This window comes from Cricetulus griseus, unplaced genomic scaffold, assembly GCF_003668045.3.
Source record: "Cricetulus griseus strain 17A/GY unplaced genomic scaffold, alternate assembly CriGri-PICRH-1.0 unplaced_scaffold_2, whole genome shotgun sequence".
NCBI classification, from domain to species: domain Eukaryota; kingdom Metazoa; phylum Chordata; class Mammalia; order Rodentia; family Cricetidae; genus Cricetulus; species Cricetulus griseus.
Genome location: NW_023276919.1, coordinates 7,483,013 through 7,508,422, shown reverse-complemented (window position 1 = coordinate 7,508,422; position 25,410 = coordinate 7,483,013).

Sequence of the window (25,410 nt, the reverse complement as noted above, 5' to 3'; positions counted from 1 at the left end):
GATCTGTCTTTAACAGGGTCCTATAAAGCTGCTTTCGGACTTAGTAACCATGGAAGCCTGGATTGACAGAGGACTGCGTGAGTGAGTGCATCAAGCCAGGTACCATTGACAAGCTAGCCTGATGCCTGCATCTTTCATTCCTATTTTCCCTGAATGCTGAATGTTGGGGTTTTAAAAATCCCAATTTAGGGAATATGGATATAGAGTTCTCAAGATTGCATCCTGCTGAAGTAGGGCATTGACAAACATTGGGGACATGAGAATGTTGCAGTATTACCAAATCCAGGAATTTCAGTTTGTTCCTTTTTTGGACAGGTCATGTAGCACTCACTCCAGTCTCCTAAAACTAAACAAATGTCAGCAGTGTAGGAGTTGAAGTTAAGTTTAAAAACAAAGGTGTTTCTGAAGTCCTGGTATCAGAGGAAGATACCAGGGAGCAGATAGCTTAGAAGAATTGGAAGGTGACAAAGGGAATGATACATTAATTGTGGGTTAGGGATCTGTCTTTTAAAGGGTCCTATATCCCTGCCTGCAGACTTATTAACCATGGAACCCTGGACTGGAGAGAGTAGTTGCTGAGTGTGTGCCCCCTTCCAGGTTTCATAGGCAGGACAGATGCCAAGATCTTCATTAGTACCTTCATTTATTATGGAAATTTGGGGTTTTAAACTTGGCAACATTGGGAAATACTATGTCGAGTTCTCAAGACAGGTTCTTTTTGATGAAATGGCATTGACCATCTTTGGGGGCCCTGAGAATATTTGGGTACTAACACATCCTGGAATAACCTGTTGCTCCACTTATTTCCAGAATGTGTGGCTCTGTCTTGGCATCCTAAACCATAACGGATATCAGCAGTGTAGGATATGAGGTTAAGTTTAGAAGACAATGTATTTCTGAAGTCCCGTTGACAGAAGTTTGCATGGTCAAATGATGGAGGTTTATCCCAGGGAACGTTACAGATGAGGAGCAAAGGAATATGGGTTCATTGTCGGAATGAATTCTATTTATCTGGAATGAATCTTTGCACATATTTGCATGGGTGGCATTAAGGTCATCACTGGAACTTACCAGAAAACATTTGGCATGCCAAAATCATAAATTGGAGACACATCACCTGCCTTTTGTTGATACAACCAACTTGGCTGGAGGCATTCACATGTTTGAAAAATATGGGTATCTATAGGACAATAAAAACACCATAATTTTACCACGTTAGACTGGTTTAGTATGCTCTTCAATACTCTAACAGAGAGAGAGAGAAACACACACAGCAAGGGAGACACATACAAACAGAGATACAAAAGGATCAGATTTGTTAGACAATAATCCTGAGCTAGTACAGAGCTGCTGGTATTCATCCAGGTTGCAGGAGGTAAGACAGAAGGCTCACAAGAGTGTTACAGATTAGGAGAGTGCAAGAGCAAGAGAGAGAAACATAGAGACAGAGTAGGGGGCTCAGTCAGCAGGCTGTTCCAGTGCAATTCATCTAGAGTTATAGCGGGCGGCCCACCGGTGTGTAGTGACATACACAGAGAGACATTGAAAGTGAGTGATAGAGAATTTGAGTTGAAATTTCAGACATACAGACAGAGAAGCACACAGACAAACCAAGGCTTACTGTAGCCTGAGATATGAGAATACCAGAACCAAGGTTATGTCTCTCATACTCAAGGAGTATGCTGAAAGATACCAGATGAGGAGTATAGAAATCTGGTTTCATTGAGGGACAAAATACTATTTATCTGCAGTGAACCTTTGAATGTGTTTGAATGAGTCCCATTCATCTCACTGGAATTTACAGGAAAACTTTGGGTTTGCCAAAAACATAAATTAGAGACACATCAGCTGGCTCTTTTGATTAAAGCAACTTTGCTGATAGCCTTCACATGATTGAATAAGAAGGGTATCCATAGGAAAATTTAAAAATACCTTAATTTTGCCATTTTAGATTTGTTTAGCATGCTCTTCAGTAGTCTGACAGAGAGACAGAAATGCACATGGCAAGGCAGACGCATACCATCAAACAGACCAAAGATCAGATTTGGGAGAGAACAGTCCTGAGCAAGTCGAGAGCTGCTGGTATTCATCCACATTGCAAAGGCAAAGACAGGAGGCCAGAGATAGAGTGAGAGCCTTGGAGAGAGAGGGTTGCTCAGTGAGCATGCACATCCATTCCAATTCAGGTAGAGTTATAGGGGCTCACCAGGAAGAAGGGACATAAATAGACAGTCACTTTGATTGACACAGACTTAGAGATGAAAATTCAGACAATGAGACAGAGAGATACACAGACAAACAATGCTTAGTATATGCTGATATAAGTGAATACCAGGTCGTCGGGTGGGTCGTTTCATACTCCAGGGTGATGCTGTCTCTGCCTCATGAACTCTCCTACTTCTGACATCATTTGGTGCACCCAAGTACCTACAGTCCAATCATCCTTCAATCTAATCTAAGATATATAACTTAAAGCTACAGTGAAAAACTCAAATTTCGTTTATTAATGTTTGTCTTTTCATTTTTTTAGATCATTAATGCACAACCTTTGGAATATGACATTCCTCCATAAAATCATATGAGCAGTTTTTCCAAGGTAACAGTACCCGGAATGATGCCATAATCATAAGATGTATTTCCCATGGCCAGTCTGAAGAAGGCTTTGTACACGCGATCACAGAACTCAGACTCAGCTTGATCTCATGGACAAGGACAGAACATAATGCCTCATCATTCAATTCGACAAAGAATATCTAAAATTAAAGGGAAGAAACAACCGAAGACATAATTCTGAAAACACAAATGAATCAGCCAATGTGGTGTTGGATCTCATCCTTGTAATAAACACTGACCTGAAGAGGTGTCTCACAATTTGATCAGTCTGTGATCTTTGCGGATTCCCATTATCCACGCATGGGCATGGAGAGAGGTCACAGAGAAAGACCCTTCATGACTTTCTCAGCTATAGTGTTGGTGTTTTGTGTATGTTGAAGGGGAAAGCAAGAAATGGAAACGAACACTGAGCAATGAAATACCTATGTTTGAAATTCCATCAACCGAGAATTTCAGGCAGAATGGGAAAGGGGTAAGTTGGTAAGAGAGGAGAAGAGGCAAAGAAGGTAGAGAAATATCAAAGAGCAGATAGCAGATAGGAACTGGAAGGTGAGAGAGAGAGGGAGAGAGAGAGAGAGATAGAGAGAGAGAGAGAGAGAGAGAGAGAGAGAGAGAGACAGAGAGAGAGACAGAGACAGAGACAGAGTCTTAGAGGGAATAAGTGGATCTAGATCTGTCTTTTAGCGTGGTTCTTGAAATATGCCTGCAGACTTAGTAACCTTGAAAGCAGGAATGAAAAGAGTAGTGCTTGAGTGAGTGCATCATGCCAGGTGCCTTGGACAGGCCAGCATGATGCCTGCACATTTCATTCCCAATTTCCCTTAATACTGAATGTTGGGTTGTTAGAATTGGCAATTTGGATAATAAGGATATCGAGTTCTCAAGATTGCAACCTGCTGAAGTAGGGCATTGACCATCATTGGGGACCTGAGAATATTGTGGTACTGTCAATATTACAGTTACAGTCCGGGTAACACTCACTCAGGCCTCCAGGCCTTTGCCTGATGTCAGCAGTGTAGTAGATGAAGTTAAGTTTAGAAACAAAAGTGATTCTAAGTCCTGTATCAGGTCAGTGAAAGGACAGATGATGGAGTGAATCATGAAAGGGAGATCCCAGATGATGAAGAAAGGAATTTGAGATCATAGAGTGGTTGAATTCTATTTTTCTGGAGTGTGTCTTTGGACCTGTTTTCATGGGTCAAATTCAGCTCCCTGGATCTTACACAAATCTTTTGGGTTTACCAAAAACTAAATTGGAGTCACATCAGCTGCCTCTTTATGATATAGACTTAGTAAATTAGGGTATAATGATGTCAAGTTCCAAAGACTGCTTCTTCTTAATGAAGGGGCATTGAAAATCATTGGTCACCCTAAGCATAGAGGGGAACCACCACATACTGGAATACCTGGTTGCTCCACAGATTTCCAGAATGTGTGGAACTCTATTGGGCATCCTAAGCCTCGGCAGATGCCAGCAGTGTAGGAGATGATATTTAGTTAATAAAAAAATATTTCTGAAGTCCTGGTGACAGTGGGTTGCATGGTCAGATGAGTGATGGATTTCCCAGGGAAAGGTACATGTTGAGGAGAAAGGAATCTCGGATCAATTAGGGGCTGAATACTGTTTATCTGGAGTGAATCTTTGGACCTTTTTTCATGGGTCTCATTCAGCTTGCAGGACCCTAGTGGGTCCCGGGGAATATGACATTGCTCCATAAAATCATTTGAACTGTTTTTCCAAAGTAACAGTAACTAAAAGTATTTCTTAATCATAAGATTTATTTCCCATGGGTGAGGCTGAAGAAATGTTGTTACTCCTAACTCAGAACTAAGAGTCAGATTGAACTCATGGACAAGAGCAGAACAAAATGCCTCAACATTCAAGTCAACACAGAATACCTAAAATTGGAAGGAAGAAACTGCCGAAGACATAATACTGACAACATAAATGATTCAGCGAATGTGGTGTTGGACCTCATCCTTGGGTTTCATAGCAACCTGAAAGGGTGTCTCACCTTTTGGTCAGTCCGGGAATATTATCTCTGAGTTTAACTGCTCACCCAAGCATGGACATGGAGAGAGGGCACAGAGATATACTCTTCCTGACTTTCACAGCAATAATGTTGGTCTTTTGTTTACGTTAGAGGGAAAAGCAAGAAATGGAAACTGAACACTGAGAAATGCAACACCTACCTTAGAAAGTCGAAGAACCAAGTATTTCAGCTGTCTGATTTGGAGATGTTCAATGGGGGCAACAGGAGAAGAGATGAACGGATTCAGCAGAATAGAAGAGCAGAGAGCAGAGAGGAAGGGGAAGTTGAATAGTGATAGGAAAAGAGAGAGAGAGAGAAAGAGAGAGAGAGATTGCAAAAGTGGATTGACATCTGTCTTTTGAAGGGTTCATATAAAACTGCTTATAGACTTAGAAACCATGGAAGCCTTGACAGAATAGAGTACTGCCTGAGTGAGTGCATCATACCAGGTGTTTTAGACAGGCCATTGTGATGCCTGGACTGTCCATTCCTATTTTCCTCTTGATTTTCTTATTAATTCCTATTTTCCCGGACACTGAATATTGGGGAGTATAAATGGTAATTTAAAGAACACGGATATCGAGTTCTCCACACTGCTTCATGCTAAAGTAGGGTATTCACCATCATTGGGGATCTGAGAATGTTGTTGTACTACCACATCCTGGTGTATCTCTTTGTTTCTTTTTTGGACAGGCTTGGTAGCACACACTCAGGGCACCTAGACATCACCAGATGTCAACATTGTAGCAGATGTGGTTAAGTTTAGAAAACAAGGAAACAGTTCAAGACCTAAAAACTGAAATTGAGAAAATGAAGAAAGCACGATCTGAGGGAATGCTGGAAATAGAAAATCTGGGTAAATGATCAGGATGTACAGATGTAAGCATAACCATCAGAATAAAGGAGATGGAAAAGAGATTTTCAGGGGTTGAAGGCAAAGTAGTGGAAAATGATTCATCAACCAAAGAAAGTCTTAAGCACAACAAATCTCTATCAAAAAATATACAGGAACTCTGGGATACGGTGAAAAGACCAAACCTAAGAATAATAGGTTTAGAAGAAGGTGAAGAAATCCAAGTCAAAGGCGCAGAAAACATATTCAACAAAATCATAGAAGAAAACCTTCCCAACCTAAAGAAAGACATACCAATGAAAATACAAGAAGCCTAAAGAACACCAAATAGACTGAATCAAAAAACGGTCACCTCACCACATAATAATAAAAACACCAAACATACACAACAAAGAGAAAATATTAAGAGCAGCAAAGGAATAAGTTCAAGCAACCTATAAAGGCAAACAAATCAGAATGACACCTGACTTTTCCTTGGAAACTCTGAAAGCCAGAAGATCATGGATAGATATTCTACATACATTAAGGGACCATGGATGCCAGCCCAGACTACTATACCCAGCAAAGTTTTCAATCATTATAGATATAGATATTCCATGACAAAAGCAGATTCAAACAATACATATCCATGAATCCATCCCTACAGAAATTATTGGAAGTAAATCTCCAACACAGGGAAGTTAAGTACAATCAGAAAAAAAATAGGCAATAGATAATCACAGTTTACCAATGGCCAAGAGGAAAAAGGGACAGAATCTCACACATCATCTCACCACCATCACAAATCAAAAACAAAAAAAAAATGAACAATAATCCATGGTCATTAATATCCATCCACATTAATGGTCTCAACTCCCCTATAAAAAGACACATAGTAGCAGAATGTATAAGAAGACAGAATCCTTCCTTCTTCTGCATATAAGGAACTCACCACAAACTGAAAGACTGAGGGTACCCAAGAATTAAAGTTTGGGGAAAGATCTTCCAATCATATGGACCCAAGAAACAAGAAGCAGTAGCAATCCTATTATGCAAAAAATTGGAATTTAAACTAAAATCAGTCAAAAGAGTTTAAGAAGGTCATTTCCTACTCATCACAGGAGAAATCCATCAGATGAAGTCTCAATTCTTAACATTTATGCCCCAAATACAAAGGCAACCACGTTTCTAAAAGAAACATTACTAAAACTCAAATCACACAAAAAACCACACACACACATATATTGGAACATTTCAACAGCCCATTCTCACCACTGCACTGAAACTTCAGACAGACACTTAAGAATCAAAAGATCTAATAGAAGTTATGACACAATTGTATTTAACAGATATCCATAGAATATCCCACCCAAATACAAAACAATTTACCATCTTGTCAGCAACACATGGAATCTTCTCTAAAATCTTCCACATACTTGGCAACATAGCAAACCTCAACATTAGAAAAAATATGAAATAACCCCTGTGTCTTACCAGGCCACCATGCTTTAAAATTAGAATTCAACAAGAACTACAGAAAACCTACAAACTAATGGAAATGAAGAAACACACAATTACACAATTCAATGGTCCAGGAAGAGATAAAAAAGACTTGAAGATTTCCTAGAATTCAATGAGAATTCAGACACAACATACCCAAACATATGGGATACTTTGAAAGCAGTGCAAAGAGGAAAGGTCATAGTGCTAAAAGTCCACATGAAGAAACAGGAGAATAATCACACTACAGAATTAACAGCACAACTGAAAGTTTTAGAAAACTAAGAAGCCAATATAACCCGGAGGAACAGACCCCAGGAAATAATCAAATTGAAGGCTGAAATCGATAAAATGGAAACTAGGAAAACAATACAAAGAATCAAAATAACAAAAAGTTGGTTCTTCGAGAAAATCAACAAGATAGACAATCCTTTATCCAAACTTGCCAAACAGCAAAGAGTGAGCATACAAATTAATAAAATCAGGAATTAAAAGGGGGACATAACATCAAAAACAGGAAATCCAGAGAATCATCAGGTCCTATTTTGAAAACCTGTATTCATGAAAGTTGAAAATCTAAAGGAAATGGACAATTTTCTGGACAGATTTCACTTATCAAAATTAAATCAAGAACAGATAAACAATTTAAATAGACCTATAACCTTTAATGAAATTGAAGGGGTCATTAAAATTCTCCCAACCAAAAATTAGCCAAGGGCCAGATGGCTTCTGTGAAGAATTCTACCAGAAATTGAAATTACAGGTAATACTGTATTCTGGTTATTTTGCCATCCAGAGAATACCCTTCTGGAATTCTGATGCAAAAGGAAAACACTATACTGGAATGGATATTTCTGTCACATAAACAGAATAAAAAATTAAAGACTTGTAGAAAAGATTTCTGATTTGATTTTAAAGGGTAAATTAAGTCTTCATCAGCTGACTGGGAAAGATCCAGCAGAAATTATAGTACCTTTAACTAATGAAGAAATTTCTTCCTTATGGAAAGATAATGAATATTGGCAAATAGTTCTTACTGACTTTTTTGGAAGAATTAGCAACAATTATCCCAAAACTGACAGAATTAAATTCATAAAAAAGACAGTCTGGATTCTTCCACGTATTGTAAGACAAACTCCCATTTCTGGAGTTCTTACCTTCTACACTGATGCCAACAAATCAGGTAAGGCAGGTTATAAAGCAGGTGAAGGAAGTAAAGTAGTTCAAAGTCCATATACATCTGTACAGAAGGCAGAATTATATGCAATTCTCATGGTACTTATGGATTTTACAGAACCTCTTAATATAGTTACTGATTCCCAATATGCAGAGAGAGTTGTGTTACACATTGAGACTGCAGAATTTGTTCCTGATAACACAGAATTAACTTCTCTGTTTTTACAAGTACAGGAAAATATCAGAAGCAGAAGTAATCCTATATATATTACACATATCAGATCCCATACGGGTCTCGCTGGCCCACAAGCACAAGGCAATGATGAGACTGACCATTTATTAATTGTAAGTGTGCTAGAAGCCTCAGAATTTCATAAGAAACATCATGTAAATAGCAAAGGTTTGAAATAGGACTTCTCCATCACTTGGCAACAAGCCAATGAGATAGTGAAAAAAGTGTCCTACTTGTTCCTTTTATAATCAAACTCCATTGCCAGCAGGTTGTAATCCTAAGGGCATTCGGAGAAATGAGGTTTGGCAGATGGATGTCTTTCACTTTGCAGAGTTTGGAAATTTGAAATATATGCATCATACTATAGACACATAGTCAGGGTTCCAATGGGCTACTGCTCTTAACTCTGAAAAAGCTGATTCTGTTATTACACACCTGCTAGAGGTGATGGCAGTTATGGGTATACCTGCACAAATTAAAATTGACAATGCTCCAGCATGTGTCTCTACAAAATTGGATCAATTTTTCAAATATTATCACATAAAGCATGATACTGGTATACCACACAATCCTACAGGACAAGCAGTGGTTGAGCGATCTAATAGAACACTTAAGGAGATGCTCAACAAACAAGCTTGGAAGACTAAMCCCCCCAAACATAGGTTGCATAATGCTTTATTAACACTAAACTTTCTTAATGCCAATGAAAAAGGACAAACAGCTGCTGAAAGACATTGGACTACAGAAAAAAACTGCTGAACTCAATCAGCCGGTATACTTCAAAAATGTACTAACCTCTGTATGGAAACCAGGACATGTGTTACTTTGGGGTAGGCGTTTTGCATTCATTTCCACAGGAGAAGAGAAACTTTGGATACCATCAAAGTTGATCAAGATTTGAGTAGAAAAGGAAAAACCTCTCAATTAGGACAAATGGCAGGTATTCTACTAAGTTGTATCTTATAAACTAAATAGAAACCTCCCAAAGGAAAGGGAAGTGTTTTGATTTTATCTTCACAGGAAAACTCATCTCCAGAAGGCAAAGGACACTGCATGGGTAGATACTTGGGAAGGAAAGGTAGCTATAACCATCAAACAAAATGAATGTGCAATATGTTAAACATTACAGCTGTCTCTCAGAGAACTATTTCTCTTTATTTCCTAGTCACTATTCAATTAAACCAATGCTGGGTTTAGAGGTGGATTTGGCTTTCCTCCTCTAAAATCCAAGCACGTTATTTAACTAAACATTATTTAACTAAACTTTAGTGTTTCTGTGTTGTATCAAGAAGCCAATTGATGTAATACAGAATAAATTAAGAATTTGGGTACGGTCTTTGTCTTTTCTTGGAACTTTCTATCAAGGTGTACACCCTCTCATGATTGTTGTGCTTTCATGGTTGCGTTCCCCAGCATGTGTGCATACACAAGCAAACATTTTCTGCTAACTGTTTATGTTTGGGTCCCATACAGCCAATGAAGACCTGCCTGATAGCCATCCCTGGACACCATGGAAAGAAAATGGGCCACACCTCCTTGACTGCACTGAATACAACTTGCTCTATTTCAACTGACACTCCTGCCAGAGGTTCAGGTACTGACTTCAGTCAGTTGAGGATTTCAAGCGAGATCTTCTATCAAGAGAATCCCATCTAACATGGACTGAATAGAATCCATTCAAGACTTTTACCACAATAATATTTTCTTCCGACTGGACCCCACATTACTATCATTGTCCCTTTTCAGCAGGAAGTAACTTGGAGGATGCTACGCACCCTTTCCCCATTGTTGTTACTTAGGATACTGTATATACCTAGTTAGAGATAGCTTCCTACTGTTTATGGTGGGATTAGAAGGAGATGTTCAGGCTTGGACACCTCTTTCAGATGACGTTAGGCTTTAGTTAAAATAGTTAGGATGTGACATAAGCAGATTGTTGTATCTTCTTATATTTACCTTTATGATTGTTAATTTTGGATACTTTATACTGTTAAGTTTTAATCCTTTTTTAGACTAAAAGGGGAATTGTATGGGAATTCTACTTAGGGGATGGCTACATGTGTGCCTAACCACGCTTGTGAGGGCATGGTCAGAGTGATGTGGAGCGATACAGCGTTTTTGCTTTTGGTTTCTCTTTTGACTTGCGTACAGACTGCTGGCTAGGTCACTCTGTAAGTAAGGCTTTTCCCTATTAACTACTCGTATATCTCTACCTGACTCAGTATTGGTAATTTCCCACTATAGGCCTGCCATTGAGATACAGAGCATCGATCACTGTGTAAGATGACTGTATTCTTTGATGACAAATGGAACTGCAAAAAGAACCTGGCTTGCCTGGGCTGGCGGATTGACACAGAACTGCCACTGGGCCTTGACATGTGGGAGATGGCGGTCGAACTCAGATCAGGTGCATAGATTACTGGTGTCAGATGACTCTAAGCAGTGATGATGAATGGAACCAGAAGCAGCCCTTGTCCTACCTGGGCCAGCGGATGAAAAAAGAACTGCCACTGGGTTTCTGTGTGTAGTATCTCGCTTCCAAATTTGGATCCAGTGCACAGAATACTGGTGTTAAATGACTCTAAGCAATGACAATAAATAAAACCAGAAACATTGCCTGGCCTATGTGGGACAGTGAAAGGACACAGAATTGCCTATTGGTTTTGGTGTGTCAGGACCTGCCTTTGAACTCGCCATCGATCCTGGGCCACCATATGAATGCAGAAATGCCACTGGGCTTCAGCATTTCAGAACCCATTTCTGAACAGCATTTGAACTGTTTTTCCTTGGTAACAGTAGCAGCTAGATTCCCTTAAACATAAGATGTAATTCCCATGGAGGGGGCTGAATGAATGCTCGGTACCCAACATCTCAGAAGAGGGAGCCAGCCTTAACTAATCAACAATTGAGGAAAAAAATAGTGCCTGAACCGATGTGACAATCCAGGAGTAGGAAAAGTGGAGGGAAGAAACTCCCAAAGTTGTAAATCTGATACACACAGGTGATTCAGCAAATGTGGTGGTAGATCTCTTCCTTGGAATACACACCGACTACATGGGATGTTTCAATGTTTGATCAATACCAGAAAAAGATCTCTGCAATCTTTAGCAAAACCGACCCTGGGTATGGAGAGAGTTCACAGAGAGAGAGCATCTATGGCTTTCACAGCACAAGAGTTGGTCATTTGTTTACGTGGAAGGGGAAAGATCTCTATGGAGATGGAATCCTGAGCAATGGAACAAGAAACTTGGAATGTCCATGAATTTTAGATTGTCTGACATGGCTAGAGAGAGTGATTGGGGAGACAGGAGAAGAGATGAAGAGGGTCAGAGGAAGATACCAGAGAGAAGATAGCAAAGAAGAATGGAAGGTGATAGAATAATACATTAGTTTTGTGTATTTATCTGTCTTGTAAAGGATCCTATAACCTTGCCTGCAGACTTATTACCATGGAACCCTGGATTGAAAAGTGTAATTGAGTGAGTGCTCACTTCCAAATATCATGGGTAGATAGACAGATGCCAGGACCTACATTCCCAACTTAATTTATTATGTAAATTTGGGTCTGGACTTGGACACATTGGGAATAACCATGGTGTGTTCTCAAGACTGCTTCTTTTTGATGAAGTGACATTGACCAACTTTAGGTGCCCTGAGAATAGTGGGGTAATAACAAACCCTGGGGTCCCTGGTTGCTCCATGAATTTCCAGAATGTGTGGCTCTGTCTTGGGTTGTCAGCAGTGTAGGAGATGAGGTTAATTTAGAAAAAAATATTTCTTATGTCCTGGTATAGAGGTTTGCATGGTCAGAAGAGGGAGGGTTTTCCCAGCGAAGTACCAGACAAGAAAGAGAGGAATCTGGGAACATTGAAGTCTGAATACTATTTATCTGGAGTGAATCTTTGGGCTTTTTTGCATGGTCCCATTCAGCTCACTGGACCTTACATGAAAACTTTTGGTTTGCCAAAAACATGAATTGGAGACACTTCCACTGCCTTTTGTGATACAAGCAACCCGATTGAAAGCATTCACATGTTTGGAAAAGGAGGGTATCTATAGGACAATAAAAAGCTACTTAATTTGGCCATTTTATATTCATTTGCCATGCTCTTCAATACTCTGACAGAGACAGAAACACACACAGCAGGCTCCCCTGTGCAATCATACAGACAAAAGGATCAGATTTGGTAGAGAACAGTCCTGGAGCAATTCCAGAGATTCTGCTATTCATCCAGGTGGCAGAGGAAAAGACAGAAGGCCAGAGAGAGGGTGAGAGACTGGGATTGAGAGAGAGAGAGAGAGAGAGAGAGAGAGAGAGAGAGAGAGAATGAGAGCTTAAGTGGGTCAGGATCTGTCTTTTAACTGAGTCCTTTGAAGCTGATTGCAGACTTATTAAACATGGAAGCCCGGATTGACAGAGGACTCCCTGAGTGAATGTATCAAGCCAGCTGCCATGGACAGGAATGCCTGATGCTGAAATCTTACATTCCTATTTTGCCAGAATACTGAATGTGGGGGTTTTAGAAATGGCATTTTAGGAAATATGGACATCGCTTTCTCAAGATTGCATCCTTCTGAAGTAGGACATTGACAATCATTGTGGAACTGAGAATGTTGTGGTAGCACCAAAATCTGGAATATCTGTTTGTTCTTTTCTTAGACAGGCCAGATAACACCCACTCAGGTTTCCCAGACCTCAACAGACATCAGCACTGTAGGAGGTGAAGTTAAGTTTAGAAACAAAAGTGTTTCTGAATTCATGGTATCAGAGCAATGACAGGACATATGATGGGGTAATTCACGAAAGAGAGATCCCAGATGATGAAGAATGGAATCTGAGATCATAGAAAGGCTGAATACTCTTTTTCTGGGGTGCATCTTTGGTCATATTTGCCCGGGAACCACTCAGCACCCAGGAATTAATTTTGACACTATAGAGAGTTTTAGCATGCTCTTCAATACTCAGACAGAGTGACAAGCACACACACACACATACACACAGACATACTCACACACACACACACACTCAATGATAGAGAGATAGATAGATAGATAGATAGATAGATAGATAGATAGATCTGAACACAAGGAACACATACAAACAGATAAAAGCTCAGTTTAGGTGCAGACAAGTCCAGAACAAGTATACTTTCACGTATTCACCCAGGTTTCAGAGGCAAAAACAGAGGACTAGACAAGGAAAAAGAGACTGACAGTTTGGCATAGAGTAGAAGGCAAACACATTGCAAAGTAGTTACAATAATAGACTACAACCCAGGTTGTAGAGACATTCAGAGAGAAAAACAGACAGTGAGAGTCAGAGATACAGAGTCTGAGACAGAGACAGTGAGTGCTAGAGAATCAGAGATGAAATGACAGACAGACACACAGACAGTCGATGGTTTAATGTAGGCTTGGATGAGTGCATTATACATACAGAGGCTGGCTACCAACATACTCCTGGAGGAAGATGTCCTTGTCTATTGAACTCAGTCCTGCTGCTGACATCAACACTTGCACCCAAGATGATGCAGTCACATGATCTTTCAATCTAATCTAAGAAATGGAACTTAAACCTTCCTGAAGAAGATAACCATGAAATATTACCTTTTTTCTTTTTTTACAGTAATGTGATTCCTTTCATTCTCATAGTTGTAGAGTATTTGATTGTACTCCACAAAGTGGCATTGAACATTTTTTCCATGGTATCATTAGCAGCTAGATTCCATTAAACATAAGTTGCACTTCCAATGGTGGTGGCTGAAGGTGGCTCGGTACCCAACATCTCAGAAGACTGAGTCAGCCTTAGCTCATCGACAATTGTGGAACAAAAAACACCCTAACAGTTGAGATGAAACAGGGGTCCGAACAATGGAGGGAAGTGTCAGGAGCCAGCCTTGGTTATATCTAAAGTCCTTATTTACACAATCCTGGCAATCCCCCATGCTCTCTTAGCCGCCAGTTATTCTAGAATCCCACCTCTTAAGTTCCAGAAGCTGTCCTGAGAAGCTGTCAACACCTTTTCCTCCGCCCACTTCTTTATGTTAGTGCTTGAGATAAACTCAGGAGATTCTGGACACCTGACCTGGCCTGAGAGCAATTAACATTCATTCCTCCCCCCTCCTTACCTTTCTCTGCTTCTCCCTTTTTCTTTAAAGACCGCTTGGTTTCAATAAAGTTCAGATGTTGACAAACGAAAAAACCTGCTTGGTCTTGCCTCTTCTTTTCCGCCCATTATTTTCAGGCTTGATCCTCCTCGGAGTCATGAATTTCCTGAACCCCACAGGCCGGGGTAGGTGTCACCCAAACTTGTGGCTCGAGGTACGGATTCATTGCCAAATGGAGACCCTCACCATGAAGAAAACCTAGGTAGTGCACACCGACAAGGAAGTTCTGCTCGCTGGATTGTGACTTACGCTGGTCTGGGAAAGGTTCTCACCGCTCATGAGTGACTGATTCCCTGGTAAATCCCCCTTCATTTCATTCAATAATGATGGGCCAAATATTGTTTAAGAAAGTCAATGAAGCCTTTCGGGAAAGAGGAGTTTGAGTAAAATATAAGGACCTGATTCAGTATTTTGCTTTTTTGTCAAGAACACATTCATGGGTCATTTTAGAAAGACAAGACATTCATCTCCTAACTTGGAAAAATGTCAGAGAAGGACCTTAATAGATTGCTCATAGTTAAGGGACCTGAGGAAGTTCCCTCACAGACTTTAATTATGGGCCTTGAGACTTATTCCGCTACAAAGCTTCAAAATTACCCTGCTTTAGTTTAAACCCCAAACTAGAAACAGATAGTAGAAGCCTAGAATGCTTAAGTACAGGTGATTTTAGAGTTTAAAACTTTTAAAAGGATCCTATGAGCATATAGAAGCCACAGCCATGAAGGAGTATTTTGAGTTGCGCTGTGGCTTGGGAAGACAAAAATGTGGCCTCGCATACATGCAGGCCCTAGGGAGATATCTAGGAATGTAATGGACAACAGAAAACTCTGCACCTATTAAGGGGCAGCTGGATGGTAAAGAATATACAGAACCAATGATTGGGATCAGCAGGGAGAGAAAATTAATAAGTACCAACCCCCTTCCTTCATTTTAAACTTGAAATACAGAAAGGCAAATACTCAATGGTAAAATTCAGCAAGAGCTAAGAGAATTGGAAATTTTAGCGAGATTGTTTACAGGAGATAAGAAATTTACAGGTTTCCTTGGATCAGAGAGAGAGAGGCTCTGTTGAACAAAGATGGACGCATGTGCCAATACCATTCAAACAGCTCCAGGAACTAAAAGTGGCTTGTGTCCAGTCCTAGTAGCAGTCTATGACAGGATTATCATGATGCTGCAGGCCTGATGTTGATCCACCTCAATGGCTGTAGCACCCTCCACAACAGGATTACCTTGAGGCCAACCCCGAGATGCCCACTCCAAAGCACTCTCGATCTGCTAGCCTTATGAGTGCTGGGGGTGGATGCACCTCATGTAGCCTAAGACAGAGGCCCTCCCCCTCACTGTCATATAAATGACAATATCAAAAAACATAGGGTTCTGGCTGCAGGTGCCCATCACGTAGCCTAAGGCAGATGCTCCACTTTATTGCACTTAGTGAGGGGAAATGTCAGGAGCCAGCCTTGGTTAGATCCAAAGTCCTTATTTACACAAGCCTGGCAACACCTCATGCTCAGCTAGCCACCTGTTAATCTAGCATCCCACACCTTATGTTCCGGTACCAGGCCTGAGAAGCAATGAACAGCTATTCCTCCCCCCACTTCCTTATGCTAGTGCTTGAGATAAACACAGGAGATTCCAGACACCTGCTTTGGGCGGAGAGCAATTAACATTCATTCCTCCCCTCACCTCATCTTTCTCTGCTCCCCCCTTTTTCTTTAAAAGACCCTTGGTTTCAGTAAAGTTCAGAGCTTGACAAAAGAAAAACCATGCTTGGTCTCGTCACTTCTTTTCCACCCATTATTTTAAGACTTGACCCACTTGACTCACGAATTACCGGAGCCCCGAGGGCCAGGGCAGGGAGGAAATTCCCAAAGTCGTAAGTCTGAAACACACAGGAGATTCAGCAAATGTTGTGGAGGTAAACCATTTCCTCGGGGAAACACACTGTCCTCATGGGGTGGTTCAGCATTTGGTCAGCAACAGAAAATATCTCTGAGATATCCCAATCAACCGAGCCTGGGTATGAAGAGAGTACACAGAGAGAGAGAGAGACCTTCCATGGCTTTTCCACCTCCAGAGTTGGACATTTGCAACATGGATGGGGCAACTCACTATGGACACAGAACCATGAGAAATGCAATAGGAATCTTAGAATATACATGAACTTTAGATTGTCTGACATGGTTGGAGGTTGTGAGTGGGGGAGATAGGAGAAGAGATGGACAGGGTTAGAGGAAGATACCAGAGGGAAGATAGCAGAGAGGACTTGGAAAGGGACAGAGAGAATAATACATTAGTTGGGGGTAGGCATCTGTCTTTTAAAGGGTGCTATAACCCTGACTGCAGATTTAGTACACATGGAACCCTAGACCGAACAGAGTACTGACTGAGTGATTGCACCCTTCCAGATTTCATGGGCAGGACAGATGCCAAGAACTTAATTCCCATCTTCATTTATCATGGAAATTGGGGGTATTAAACTTGGCAACATTATGAATATCGATGAAGACTTTTCAATTCTGTTTCTTTTTGAAGAAAGGGCATTTAACAACATTGTGGGCCCTGAGAATAGTGGGGTACTACCACATCCTGGAGTCCCTGGTTGCTCCAAGAATTTCCAGAATGTGTGGCACTGTCTTGGGATGTCAGCAGTGTAGCAAATGAGATTAACTTTAGAAAACAAAATATTTACTATGTCCTGGTGACAGAGGTTTGCATAGTCAGATTAGGGAGGGTATTCCCTCAGAAGTACCTTTAAAGGAAGAGAGGAATCTGGGAACATTGAGAGGCTCAATATGATTTATCTGGAGTGAATCTTTGGACATTTTTACATGGTTACTATTCAGCTCACTGGAACTTACATGAAAACTTTGAGTTTGCCAAAAACATTAATTTGAGACACATCAACTTCCTTTTTTGATAAAAGCAACTTGACTGAATGCATTCACATGTTTGAAAAAGAAGGATATCTACAGGACAATAAAAAGCACCTTATTTTGCCATTTTAGTGTGGTGTAGCATACTCTTCAGTACTCTGGCAGAGAAACACACACAGCAAGGGAGACCCATACAAAGAGAAAAACAAAAGGATCAGATTTGGAAGAGAACAGTTCTGAGCAAGTCCAGAGTTGCTTCTTTTGATCCAGCTTGCAGAGGCAAAGACATAAGGCCAGAGAGAGGGTGAGAGACAGGCACACACACACACACACACACACACACACACAGAGAGAGAGAGAGAGAGAGAGAGAGAGAGAGAGTAGCTAACCATGGAAAACTCACCTTTTTCACAGTAATGTGATTCCTTTCATTCTCTTAGTCCATTTATATACTTCTTAGGGTATTTGATACGGCTACACAAAATGGCATTGAACAGTGTTTCCATGGTAACAGTAGCAGCTAGATTCTCTTAAACATAAGATGTACTTCCAGTGGTCGTGGCTGAAGGAAGCTAGGTATGCAGCATCTTAGAAGATGGAGTCAGCATCTTAACTCGACAATTGTGGAACAAAAAATGCCTGAACTGTTGAGATGACACAGGGGATCAAACAGTGGAGGCAAGAAACTCCCAAAGTCGTAAGTCTGACACCCATAAATGATTCAGCAAATGTGGTGGTGGACCTCTTCCTTGGGAAACAAACTGCCTTCTTGGTCAGTTCCAGAAAATATCTCTGTGATGTCTTGATCACCCAAGAAGGGATATGGAGAGAGTTCACAGATTGAGCCTCTATGGCTTTCACAGCTCTAGAGTTAGTAATTTGTTTACATGGACGGTGAAAGCCTGCTATTGAGATGGAACCCTGAGCAATGGAACAGGAATCTTGAATGTCCATAAATTTTAGATTTCTGAAATGGTTGGATAGGGTGTATGGGCTAGACAAGAGATACCAGAGAGAAGATAGCAGAGAGGAGTTGGAAGGTGACAGAGAAAATAATACAGTAATTGTGAGTAGGGATCTGTCTTTAAAGGATCCTATAACACTGCCGGCAGACTTAGTACCGATGGAACCCTTGACTGAACAGAGTACTGGCTGAGTGAGTGAACACTTCCGGGGTTCATGGGCAGAACAGAAGCCTAGACCTTCATTCCCAACTTCATTTATTATGGTATTTTGGGGTCTTAAACTTGGCAACATTGGGAATAATGATGTCGACTACTCAAGAATGCTTCTTTTTGAAGACAGGGCATTGACCAACTTTGGGGGCCCTGAGAATAGTGGGGTACAACCACTCCCTGGGGGTCCCTGGTTGCTCCCAGATTTTCCAGAATGTGTGGCACTGGCTTGGGATGTCTGCAGTGTAGGAGATTGTAGGGGAAGCTGTAGCCACGCCTTCTTAGGGGCTGGCTACAGGTGTGCCTGACCACGCTTGTGAGGGGGTGGTCAGAGTGAAGTAGTGGGACTGTGTTTCGGTTTCTCTTTGCTTCTTGCTGTACAGACAGCTACCACCAGCTGGCTGGTTCACTCTGTAAGTAAGGCTTTTCCCTATTAAATACCCTTATATTTCTACCTGACTCCGTATTGGTAATTTCCCACTATAGGAGTTGAGGTTAAATTTAGAAAACAAAATATTTCTTATGTCCTGGTGACAGGGAGTGCATGGTCAGATGAGGCAGGGTTTTTCAGGGAGGTACAAGATGAGGAGTATAGGAATCTGGGAACATTGAGAGGCTGAATACTATTTATCTGGAGTGAAACTTTGGACCTTTCTGCATGAGTCCCATTCAGCTCACTGGAACTTACATGAAAACTTTGGGTCTGCCAAAAACATAAAATGGAAACACATCAGATGATTTGTTGATACAAGCACCTTGACTGAAAGCATTCACTTCATTGTAAAAGAAGGGTATCTATAGGACAATAAAATGCACCTTAATTTTGCCATTTTAGTGTTGTTTTGCATGCTCTTCTATACTGTTACAGAGACAGAAATACAAGCAGCAAGGGAGACACATGCAAACTGGACAAAGGGTCAGATATGGTAGAGAACAGTACTGAGCAAGTCCAGAGCTACTGCTATTCATCCAGGTTGCAATAGCAAAGACAAAAGTACAGAGAGAGAATGAGAGATGGAGAGAGAGAGAGAGAGAGAGAGAGAGAGAGAGAGAGAGAGAGAATGAGAGAGCCTAAGTTGTTCAGGATCTGTATTTTAGCAGGGTCCTTTATTAAAGCTGTTTGCAGTCTTAGTAATCATGGAAGCCTAGATTGCCAGAGGACTGCCAGAGTGAGTGCATCAAGCCATGTACAGGACAGCATGATGCCTGCACCTTTCATTCCTGATTTCCCTGAATACTAAATGATGGGGTTTTAGACATGCAATTAAGGGAATATGGATATCAATTTCTCAAGATTGCATCCTGCTGACGTAGGGCATTGACAATCATTGGGAACCTGAGACTGATGTTCTGGCAACAAATCCAGTAATATCTGTTTGTTCTTTTCTTGGACAGGGCAGGCATGACTCACTTGGATCTGCTGGACCTCAAGATATGTCAGCTTGTAGAACATGAATTTAAGTTTAGAACAAAACGTGTTTCTGTAGTCCTGGTATCAAAGCAGTGATAGGACAGATGATGGGGTGATTCATGAAAAAGAGAAGGAGAGATCCCAGAAGATGAAATTAGGTGTCTAGGATCATAGAGAGGCTGAATATTATTTATCTGGAGTGCATCTTTGGACCAGTCTGCATGGGTCCCATTCAGCACACTGGACATTTATTTTGCCATTGTAGAGACATTTAGCATGCTCTATTGGACTCAGACACACACACACACACACACAACACACACACAGAGAGAGAGAGAGAGAGAGAGAGAGAGAGAGAGAGAGAGAGAGAGACAGAGAGACATACAAACAGACAGATAAGACAGTTTAGGTGGAGACCAGACCAGGGCAAGTAGAGCTTCAGGTATTCACCCAGGGTGCAGAGGTAAAAACAGAGGACAAGACAGAGAGAGAGACAGAGATGATGGTGTAGGGTAGCAGGGAAACACATTGCAAATAACTTAGAATTATGGAATCCCACCAAGGGTGTAGAGACATATACAGAGAGACACAGACAGTGAGAGACAGAGATACACAAGACATTGACAGAGACAGTGAGTGCTAGAGAGAGATTAAGAGAATGAAATGACAGACAGACACACAGACAGTCCAAGGCTTAATGTAGGCTTGGATAAGTGCATTATACATCCACAGGCTGGCTGCCAACATACTCCTAGAGGGAGCTGTTTCTGCCTAATGAACACAGTCCTGCTACTGATATCATCTTTTGCACCCAAGTAGATCCAGTCACATGATCTTTCAATCTAATCTAATAAATGCAATTTAAACCTTCTTAAAGAGGCTAACCATGGAAAACTCACCCTTTTAAATTATTGTGATTCCTTTCGTTCTCTTAGTCCATTTTTCTACTTCTTAGTGTATTAGATATTACTCCACAAAACAGTTTTTCCATGGTAACAACTACATTTCTTTAATTATAAGGTACACTTCCAATGGGATTGTCTGAAGGAGCATAGGTACCCAAAATTTCAAAGAAACAGTCAGCCTTAACCCATCTACAATTGTGGAACAAAACAATGCCCAAACCTATAAGAAGACACAGGGKTYYKRAMYKKKGRRGGRARRAAAWYYYMAARKTKKTWRKYYKRAAMCCMMMRGKKRWTYMRGGRAWKKKGRRGKKGRMMWYYTYCCYKGGRAAAAMMMYKSCYYMWKGGGKKKTTYMAMCWKKKRWYMWYYYCMAAAAAWWWWCYYYKSCMWKKYCMRSYYMAMYKRRCCYKGGKWWKGRRRRKRKTYWMMRRRKKRRKKSCYYCMWTKSYTTYCCMRSYYCMWRRKTKGKYMWTTKKTTWMMWKRAARGGGRAARGYWRYTATGGTSATGGAACAMKGAGWAATTGAACAGGAATCTTARWATGTCCATGAACTTTAWATTTTCTGACATGRTTGKAGAGGGTGAGGGGGGAGAYAGGAGAAKAGATGWAGAGKGTCAGWGGAAGATACMAGAGAAGAATTGGAAGGTTACAGRTAKAATTATACATTAATTGTYAGTAGGGATCTGTCTTTTAAAGGGTCCWATAACCCTGCCTGCAGACTTATTAACCATGGAACCTTGGACTGAACAGAGTACTTGCTTAGTGATTGCACCATTCCAGGTTTCCTGAGTAGGACAGATGCCAAGATCTTGATTACCACCTTCATTTATTATGGAAATATGGGGTCCTAAACCTGGGAACATTGGGAACAATGATGCCGAGTTCTCAAGACTGCTTGATTTTGATGAAATGGCATTGACCAACTTTGGGAGTCCTGAGAATATTGGGTATTAACACATCCTGGATAAACTGGTGGCTCCAAGTATGTCCAGCATGTGTGCACTGTCTTGGGCATCCTAATCCTTGACAGATGTCAGTAGCTTAGGAGATCAGGTCAAGTTTAGAAGACAATATATTTCTGAAGTCCTGGTGACATTGGGTTGCATGGTCAAATGATGGAGTGTTTTCCCAGGGAAAGGTATCAGAGGACTAGGAGAAGAATCTGGGATCATTGTGGGAATTAATAATATTTATTTGGAACGAATCTTGGGACCCTTTTGCATGGGTCCCATTAAGGTCACTTGAACTTACAAGCAAAAATTGGGTCTGCCAAAGACACAAATTGGAGACACATCACCTGCCTTCTTATGATACATTCAACTTTGCTGAAGGCATTCACATGTTTAAAAAAGAAGGGTATGTATAGGACAATAAAAAAACCTTAATTTTGCCATGTTAGAGTGGTTTAGCATGCTCTTCACTACTCTAACAGAGAGAGAGAAACACACACAGCAATGGAGACACATACAGACAGATATATAAAAGTGTCAGATTTGGTAGATAACAGTCCTGAGCAAGTCCAAAACTGCTGGTATTCATCCAGGATGTGGAGGGAAAGACAGAAAGAAGGCACAAGAGAGACTTATTGATTGGGAGAGAGCAAGACCAAGGGAGAGAGACAGAGAGACAGAGAGGGGGACTCAGTTAGCAGGCAGTTGCTGTGCAATTCAGGCAGAGTTATAGCGGGTGGTTGACCTGCATGTAAGGAATACACAGAGAGACAGTGACAGTGAATGATACAGAATTAGAGCTGAAAATTCAGACATAAAGACAGAGAGACACACAGACAAACCAAGGCATAGTGTAGGCTGAGATATGTGAGTGCCAGGTCAAAGGGTACATCTGTCATACTCAAGGCATATGCTGTCTATGCCTCAGGAACTCTGCTTTTCTTCTGACATCATTTGATGCACCTAAGGACCTGCAGTCCAATGATCCTTCAATCTAATCTAAGATATGGAATTTAAATCTTCCTGGAAGAAGCTACCATGCAAAACCCAAATTTCATTCAGTAATAGGTTTCATTCATGTTCTTATTCCATTAATGCACCATATGGGGTATATGACATTCCTCCTTAAAAGGATTTGAACAGTATTTCCAACGTAACAGTAACTGGAGGAATGCCTGAATACTAAGATGTATTTCCCATGTGCTAGGCCGAAGAAGGCTTGGTACTCCCAATCTCAGAACTCAGAGTCAGCTTGAACTCATGGGCAAAGGCAGAACTAAATGTCTGAACATTAAAGTCGACACAGACTTTCCTCTTATTGGAGGGAACACACTGCCAATGACATAATCCTGAAAACACAAATGATTTAGCCAATGTGGTGTTGGACCTCATTCTTGGGATAAACACTGACCTGAAGAGGTGTCTCACAGTTTGTTCAGTCTGAGAGAATATCTGTGGATTCCAATTCATTAAGCATGGGCTTGGTGACAGGTCACAGAGAGAGACCTGCCACGGCATTTTCAGCAATACTGTTCGTCATTTGTGTACGTTTAAGAGGAAAGTATGATATGGAAACTGAACACTGAACGATGGAAAACCTTACTATGAAAGTCCTTGAACAGAGGTTATCAGAAAGGGTGGAAAGGGTGAGTTGGATAGACAGGAGAAAAGACGAAGAGGGTCAGAGAAATAGCAATGAGCCGATATCAGATAAGAACTGGAAGGAGAGAGAGAGAGAGAGAGAGAGAGAGAGAGAGAGAGAGAGAGAGAGGGAGAAGGAGAGAGAGACTAAGAGAGCATAAGTGGGTCAGGAACTGTCTTTTAATGGGGTGTTTAAAGCAGCCTGCAGACTTAGTAACATTGAAAGATGTATTAAACATAGTACTGCCTGAGTGAGTGCACCATGCCAGGTGCCTTTGACAGGCCAGCCTGATACCTGCACCTTTCATTCCTACTTTCTCTGAATACTGATTGTTGGGGTGTTAGAAATGGCAATATATGGAATAAGGATACTGAGTTCTCTAGATTGCATCCTGCAGAAGGGCATTGACCAACAATGGGGACCTGAGAATATTGTGGTATTACCACATCCTTGAGTATCTGTTTGTTCCTTTCTTGGATAGGCGAGGTAGCATTCACTTTGGTCTCCTAAACCTAAACAGATGACAGCAGTGTAGGAGATGAAGTTAAGTTTAGAAACAATAGTGTTTCGGAAGTCCTGGTATCTGAGCGGTGAAAGGACAGATGATGGAGTGATTCATAAAAGAGAGATCCCTGATGATGAAGAAAGGAATCTGGGATGATAGAGAGTCTGAATAAATTTTTTTCTTGTGTGTATCTTTGGACCTGTTTGCATGGGTCCCATACAGTTTCCTGAAACTTACAGGGATATTTTGGGTTTACCAAAAACATAAATTGGAGACACATCAGCTGCAGATTTATTATAGAAGAGACATGGATGAAAGCATTCTCAATTTGGAATGGGAAGGATATCTTTTGGACAATAAAAAAGCACCTTAATTTTTCCATTGTAGAGAGTTTTAACATGCTCTTCAGTACTCAGAAAGAAAGAAAAATAGACACACACACAAACACAGAGAGTGAGAGAGAGAAAAAAAGAGAGACAGATAGACACACACACACACGAGAGAGAAAGAGAGAGAGAGAGAGAGAGAGAGAGAGAGAGAGAGAGAGAGAAGAACCCATAAAAACACACACATAATAGCTCAGTTTAGGTGGAGACCAGTCTAGAACACGTACAGCTTCAGGTATTCACCCTGGGTAGAGAGGCAAAAACAGAGGACTAGAGAGAGAGAGAGAGACAGAGAGTTTGGCTTAGGGTAGCAGGCAAACACATTGCAAAGCAGTTAGAATTATAGACTCTCACCCATATTGTAGAGACATATACAGGGAGACACAGACTGTGAGAGACAGAAATACACAGAGACAGAGACAGAGACAGTGAGTGCTAGAGACAGAGTTAGAGAATGAAATGACAGACACACAGAAATTCCAAGGCTTGGATAAGTGCATTAATCATCCAGAGGCTGGCTACCAAAATAATCATGGCAGAAGCTGTCTCTTCCTAATGAACACAGTCCTACTGCTGACATCATCTCTTGCACCCAAGTAGATGCAGTCACATGAAATTCCAATCTAATCTACAAAATGGAATTTAATCCTTCCTGAAGAAGCTAACCATGGAAAACTCGTCTTTTTCACAGTAATGTGATTCCTTTCGTTGTCTTAGACCATTTATCTACTTCGTAGTGTATTTCATATTGCTCCACAAAATGGCATTGAACAGTTTTTCCACGATAACAGAATCAGCTAGATACCCTCAAACTTAAGATGCATTTCCTATATGGGTGGCTGAAGTAGGCTCGGTACCCAATATCTCAGAAGACAGAGTCAGCGTCTTAACTCATCGACAATTGTGGAACAAAAAATGTGGAACGATTGAGATGACACCGGGGAACGAGCAAGGGAGGGAAGAAATTCCAAATGTCGTAAGTCTGACACCCACAGGTGATTCA